This window comes from Lynx canadensis, chromosome B1 (genome assembly GCF_007474595.2).
Source record: "Lynx canadensis isolate LIC74 chromosome B1, mLynCan4.pri.v2, whole genome shotgun sequence".
NCBI lineage: Eukaryota > Metazoa > Chordata > Mammalia > Carnivora > Felidae > Lynx > Lynx canadensis.
Window position 1 is genome coordinate 159767064 of NC_044306.2, and position 8004 is coordinate 159775067.

Consider the following 8004-nt stretch of genomic DNA (forward strand, 5'->3'; position numbering starts at 1 on the left):
TCATTTTCTATCCTATCCTCCAGGGGAAAGATCTGAAAGAGGATTTTTAAAGATAAAGCAATTCTCGGGGTGCCTGGGTGGCTCAGTCGGTTAAGCGTCCGACTTCGGCTCAGGTCATGATCTCACAGTCCGTGAGTTCGAGCCCCGAGTCGAGCTCTGTGCTGACAGCTCAGAGCCTGGAGCCTGCTTCAGATTCTGTGTCTCCCTCTCTCTGACCCTGCCCCGTTCATGCTCTGTCTCTCTCTGTCTCAAAAATAAATAAACATTTAAAAAAAATTTTTTTTAATTAAAAAAAAAAGATAAAGCAATTCTGCAATGACAAAAAAAATAGAATAGAAAAATGGATAATAAAAATTTTAAATGTTCAATTGTTTTTATTTTGAACATAATTTGTTACCCTTCTGTAGACACAAGGATAAGCCTACAGACTGCAAGAGCAAATGAGGGATCCTTCCAGGGAGTGAGAAGTACTTCACGAGACTGACGTGGTGTTGCCCACTGCACAAAGAGGGCTGCTGAGAAGTGCTTTACATTTTGATCAGGGTGGGAGTGAGGTTGTAAAAATTCATCAAGTTGTGCATCTAAGATTACACTTTACCTAAGTTACATTTCAATTTTTCGAAAATGGAAAAAAATAGTTTCCCATTTGGAAAAACAATACATAAAACTGATCATGTTAAGTCCATAGTTTATCTCAGTGGTTTTTTTGAACAAACACTGAAATGTCTTACATTTCCAAGAAAATAAAAAAGTTCTGGAAATCTGCAACATGATAACCTTTGATTTCTCACAACACAGCTGAGGAAACTATTCGATTTATTTGATCAAACCCATACAGAGATGATACTACATAATTAGGCTGATGTGTTTATCTTTTGCAGTAACGATCAATTGAAATATTTGGCTCATTTTCTTCTCTAGAGATAGTTTTTTCTTTCTTTCTTTCTTTTTTTCTTTTTGTAGTCAATATGTATGATGGTCTATGTTTATGGCTAGAACCAGAAAGCAAACATAAAGCCCAAAAGACCTAGACTTTGCAGCAAAAAAAAATGAAAATTGGGGTACGAGAAATAGACCTGGATAGAGACATTCAGTAGCTGATAAACATAGGTGAGAAATAAAGCCAGAAAAAGGGGCACAGATAATTATTAAAAAGGAAGCATATTTCTAAGGGAAGTCACTAAGCGTAAAATGATGCTGACAGTAATCCCAGCATGGGTTAAAAAAAAGTTTATGGTCTTTTCTGAGCATAACTTGGCCCTAAAATATTTTTGTATTGGCATAAATTAGATTAATAATGTTAGATCGCTTTTAATATCAAGAACCCATGCCTTAGATCTTGAAACAAAAAATAAAAAACCCAGCAATGTGTGCAAATGTAAGGTACTAGAGAGAATATGTGTAAAAGCAAGCAGATTCCCAGAAAATGTCAGCACCTTGTATGATGAGCTCTGGCAGCCATCTCAGTGTTGACAATATGCTAGAGAGGCTGGGAACATAAATCAATCTACATTTGTTCTCACAGGGACTGGGAGCTGGAATTACTGTTTCTGAAACTTGAGCCAATATTGTCACGGCAATATAAATGATGGAAACTTTGCCACTGTAGTTTCCTTCACCCATTGCATGAACCTCCTGGCAAACAGCGCCCTGGAATTTCATTAATTAGTACTAACTATGATTGGCACTGCCAGAGAGAACAATAAAACAACCACAGTGTTTTTATGAACATATGGGTGGCGGAGTCTCTAGCTGGGTAATACAAGATTGGTTTCCAACTTATTAAAGCTTATTTATACTGCATATAATTTACCTAATTTTGCCTTTTTAAGCTAATGTATTTTTTTTCATTTTTGCAGATTAAATTATTGATGTATAAACTGTTTAGCTAATATAAGTTACAATTTTCATCGCAGTGAAAAACATGAGAGTTTAGATTGGGAAGAACCTTTTGAAACTATCTAATTCAACACTTGTTTTTCAAATGAGGAAATTCAATCCCAGGAAAATTAAGTGACTTTTTTCCCAACCTCACAGAGTCAGTAGTAGAATTAAGGCTAAAACCCAGATGTTCTGAATCTAGGGGTTACCTCTCTATATCACATGATGTCGTAATTGGTAAGTGTTACCACGAGATTAACACTGAGTTGACATGTAACACTTGGTTGACATTTACTTGCTTCCTCTATGCATTTTAACTAAACACATTACATGAAATTTTCCATTTTCTTTTTTTTTAATGTTTATTTATTTTTGAGAGAGAGAGAGTACACAAGCAGGGGAGGGGCAGAGAGAGGGGGACAGAGGATCTGAAGGGGTTGTGTGCTGACAGCAGAGAACTCACAAATCACAAGATTATGACCTGAGCTGAAGTCTGACACTTAACCAACTTAGCCACTCACACGCCCCAAGTTTTCCATTTTCCTACAACATTCTTCCAAATAAGTTACTAATACAGGTTTGAGGAAAGTATCCCATTAGACTCACTCCACTCTGTCATGTTTGTCACATCTGGGATGATAATTTGGAATTTTTTCTTATTTAATTCACCTCTCAATTGGGGGAAATCATTATCAGGGAGAAGCTGTATTTTTCCTCTCTTTGAATCAGTAAGTAAAAAGGAGCTTAGTGAACCCTTCTGAACAGGGTTCATAAAAGTTTCCTCCCAAACACTTATCTATTCTATTTGAGAAAAATAAGGATAAATCATAAAATCCCAGACTTATAGAATTAGTAGGCTTGGAGAGGTCAGATGGATGACCAAATCATATCTGCTCTTTCTATATTTTGTTAAGAAGAAAAAATGTATTAAAATTAGAATCACCAGAACCTCTTTGTCTAACAATTTCATGAATTTCTTGCCTTCAAATATTCCTTTATTAGCTGCCACATTGGCTACATCTACCCTTCTTATTAATAAGAAAAATAAATCTCTTTACTTATTTAAGCCTCTGAAGGTCACAACAATAAATAATGTCTTCTGATGAGTCTTTCACTTCTTCCCCTCTTCCTAGGACATCCAGACATGTGCCTTTGGTATTGTGTTTGGATGGAGAGGAAACTGGTGGGAGAACATTTTAGTTGCTACTCTATTCTTGGAGTATACAAAAAAAAAAAAAAAAAAAACTGAAAAATCCTATTTCTGAGTTACATTTGCCTAACAGAGTCTAGACTCCATTGCATGGAGGATGAGATGTAGCCAGTAGAATTTCCCGAGCTGATTTTGATCTTCAATGAGACCAGAACTCAAGGGCCTGAATTGGCATTTATATGAGAATGACAAACAAGTGGCAAGATAATAAATGTTCCAGCCATTCAGAGCAACATATGGGTCCAGATAGGTTAACAGAGAACTAGACATTCAGTTCAAGCAACCATCAGGGAGTTACAAATTCAGAACCCATTGTTTTTATTCCACCTTAAAATTGCTTTTAATGAACACTTTGTCTTTATAACTTAAGACCACATTAAAACACCCTATAGGGGGGCGCCTGGGTGGCGCAGTCGGTTAAGCGTCCGACTTCAGCCAGGTCACGATCTCGCGGTCCGTGAGTTCGAGCCCCGCGTCGGGCTCTGGGCTGATGGCTCAGAGCCTGGAGCCTGTTTCCGGTTCTGTGTCTCCCTCTCTCTCTGCCCCTCCCCCGTTCATGCTCTGTCTCTCTCTGTCCCAAAAATAAACGTTGAAAAAAAAAATTTAAAAAAATAAAAAAATAAAACACCCTATAGGAACAGTTCTGCAATATAGTCACTGTGGACATATCCTCGAAGCAATTGTCTGATATCTCACACAGTATCCTTTTATGAACACTGATAAGACACATTTCTCTAGGTTTCAGCTCAGGAAAATCAGTTGCCCAGAAGCAACAGATTTTATTTTTTTCACGGGCACCATAAAACTATAGAGAGGTATATGGTTAAGAGAAGTTGGTTTATTTGTTTAAGGTACGACGTACTTGCTCAAGGTCACATACTAAAGAAAAAAAGTTGGATATAGGGGGTGGAAATAGGGAGATGGGACAAATAGTCTATGTGTGTGTGTGGGGAGGGGACTGAAATTGTTCATCTACTTTCTCCAACCAGCCTTTCCACCTCTTAAGACAACGTAGCATAGACAGTAAACCTTGTTCTTTGGAGTCAGACCATCTGACCAGACCAGCTCTATCACTTATTAGATAAATGACCTTAATCAGGTTAATTAGCCTCATATTCCTCATCTGTAGAATGGAGGAAATAGTAGCTTACTTAATAGGATCATTGCTCAAATAAGCCAATATGTATATACCTGAAACAGCACCTAGAGCATAGCAAACTTTCAACAATTTACCATGACCATCATTACCATCTCTAACTCAGCTCCATCTTTGCAAGGAATGAGGAATGGGATTAAATTTAATTCAGCAAAATTACTAAACATCTATTGGTACCAAGTACTACAATAGGTGGTGAAAAGACAAAAATGAATCTCCTATTCTCAGGGACTCTTAGCCTAGTAAATAAATAATTGCACTGCTTATGTTAATATAAAAAATAATAACATATGCATCCAGATCCCCAGGTTGTGCAGGATAGGCAGTAGAAAATGGAATGAAAAACTCCTGGAAAATGCCTTGTATGTTTTTGGAACCTTGGGGTTCTCTCCCTAGAGGCTGAAAGAACCTGACCTGAAGGCAACTTCCTCCCATCCCAGCCTGGCCATAGAAAGAGACCAACCCTTCCTGCCCCTTGGGAGCTGCGGTATGTGAGATTGGAGGGGAAGAGGGTTTCTAACTCTGAACTCCAAGAGATTAAGATTGTCTACTTTGTACATGTGGAAAATATGCAACCAGATGAATGATGGTAGCAGAGCCAGCACATGCATTAGTCATATCTAGAAACAACATATTAGGATTCACCAAAAATAAGAACCCTGAGCTTTCATGACTATCTTTTCACTCTCCAAATGCTTGACAAGTCTCTTATGAAATCTCCTCCATTGTGAGAGTCAAAGCAATAATACTTACAAGGCAACTAATGAACCAATACAAACACCCACTTAGGTAGGTGGTACCTTAACTTTAAACTGTCTTAATCTCAAAGAAATATGAAAGTGTGTGTAGGTATGCAGTATGTGCATAAACAGGAAGATTTTATTTAACCAGATTTGATAGTTGGTATCATAAAATGTTGTCTTATGTTGAATAGTTCCACAATAAATATAATTTAAAGAGACTCCCTCTAATCCATTTTTTTTAGTAAGTCAAAGTCAATGGAGTAAAGGCAATACAGTTCATAGTAGATCTTAAATCTTAAGGCCCTACCTGATCAGCACAACTTTGAAAGAGGTTGTGCTCCTTCAAAGGCTTTCCTCTAGCTCTCTCTTCCAACCCCAGTTGGCACCTTGCCTCTCCAAAGTTCTGGCTCCCCACCACCCAACCATGGCCCACACCTTACTTAGCCAAATCCATTCATTTCCTCTAGACCAAGGACTGAGGAGAGAAGCTCTTTTTGTTAGGTACAGAGATATACAACAATGGAGAACAACATTAAATTTGGTATCAGAACCATTTTTACTAGTATGCCACTGAGTATCAGAGAACACAAATAAGGGAATAATTCAGGTCTTTGACACTTCTTTTATTTGTTGTTTTGTCATGACACTTTCACTCTTAGGATCTTAGAAGCAGAGAGAGAGACAAAAAATTTCAAAAATATTTCATTTCATTGTAAAAATATGTCTACATTCCTTCTTTTCCTCTCAGATCAATACATTGTTCAGGTGTGTACCTTCTTGAAAGACAAGATAAACTCAGGGCATTCAGATCTCCCAAATAAACTAAAGATTCAGATTAAAGATCTTGATCAAGGAGGAATTGCAAAATGGTATCTGAAGCTCTCGACCGTTGAGTCAATGGGTTATAGGGCATAGTTGATAGAATACCAAATCTTCCTAGCCATAAACTTCAGGATTGTCCCAGATTTTCTTATAGTTCGGGTATTTTGGTCAAGAAGTCTAGTTGAGCTGAAATACCCTCCAAAAAGAAATGCACAGGATTCTCACTCAATTTTGCCACTGAAAGCAATGCTATTAAAGAGATGTACACCTTAAAACTCGTTATTCAATAAAATAATAAAAACAATATTATAACAATAAAAAATTTTAATTTCTCCTAGAGCCACTCACTTCTCTGGCTGTCATTTTTAAATCCATGGTTTCCTCTATCTTTGCCTTTCTCTGGTCTATTGTGTTTCACTCATTATAGCCAAACAAAAACAGCCAGAGTAAGAATTTTTAGTTACGCAAAAAATTGTTAAATTATAAATTGAACCAGTCATACAGGACAAAAAAAAAAAAAAGAAATAAAGTTCTTTTTCTGCTTCAGCCATAAGCTGAAGTTTATGAAATAGGTTATATATACTACCCTCACTCCAACCTCATTATCACTTACTGACACCTCTTCCTCATCACTCCTTCAGATTTCTTAAGGATCATAGTTGTCTTTTCTACTCAATTGCCTCCAGTCATCCTGAGTAATTTCAATGTATATTTTGATGAACCACCCAACACCCTGACCCCATCACTTCATGACACCCTCCACTTCAAACCCTTACTTCTGCTCCAGATTTCATTCCATTGATCTTGTAATCAATCTTTCAATCAATCAATCTTTCAATTGATCTTGAAATCAATTCTTTCACCCCTACCAATCTTTAGAAACTCTGCTCTTTGATCTCATCAGGCTCTCTGTTGACTTCCTACCTCATTTTCTCAAGTCATCCAGTCTCTTCTTGTCTTTATACAATTCCCAATCTTTCCGGGACCCAAGGGCACCCATTTTAAGTAAATGTTCAGTATCACCTTAATTCCTCCATCTCCTTCTCCTGGATCCTTGTGCTGATCCACAATCATTCATTTACTGCCCCTGCCCCAGTTAGCCAGAGCCACACACAGTTTTATACCATGTGCCCTACCCAGTGATTTCTTGTACAGGATTGCTCAGGAAAGGACAAAAAAGAAGCACTGCTTGCCGGGATCTAGGTGTCGCCTTCAACTGGATGGAGAGGCTCATTTGTGTAACATATACAAAGGCCCCTTTGGCTCCCCAAGCCTTTCTTCTATTGCACAGACATGAACAGTATGAGCTAGCCATAGCCCATTGGGTAGCTGAGCACAGTGGGGAAAATATAGAAAGGTGCTTTTATCCAATATGATTTCTTTGCAATTATCTGTCATTATTGACCATTCCCTGTTCTTGAAACTCTTTTCTATATTAATCTCTAAAACATTACTTTATTCTGGCCTCTTTTAAATCTCCTTCCCTGGCTCCTCTTCCTTAGACTGCCCAGCAAATATCAGACGCCCATCAGGTTGCTCCCTTGATGCACTTCTGTTTCCTCTCTACACCTGTCTACACTTTCTCTCTGGGTGGTTTCATTACCTTGCACTGTATCAACCGCCTATTACATAAGTGGCATCCAAACCTATTTCTCTACTTCTAATTTCCCCTGGGTTCCAAATCCACCTTCCAATTGCACTGAACATTTTCACCTAACCATCCCATTAGCATCAAAAATTCATCATGTCCAAAACTGCATTCAACATTCCCCTAAATCCATTTCCCTTATGTCCACTGTCTTTGCTAGTGGCATGCCCATTCACCCAATCCCTCAAAACAGAAAACTCAAAGTCACTTTGGATTCACTTCTTTAGCTCACTTTCCATATCCAACCAATCCAAGCCTGACTGATTGTCCTACTGTAATGTTGTTCAAATCTATCCCCTTCCCCCACTTCACTGTGCCTTCATATTCTTTTATCTAGGCTATAACAATAGCTTCTTAATCCATATCCCTTTCTCCAGATTGCACCATTTCAGATGCATCCTTTACTCTGCAGAGACTGATCAGAGCACTGCTCTGCTTAAAACCCTTTCAGTGTTTAATGAAATCTGAAATTAACAGCATGATTTTCTTGCAAGCATTTTTTACAATGTAATTCCAACTTACCTTCCAACCTTCCACTAGCCCC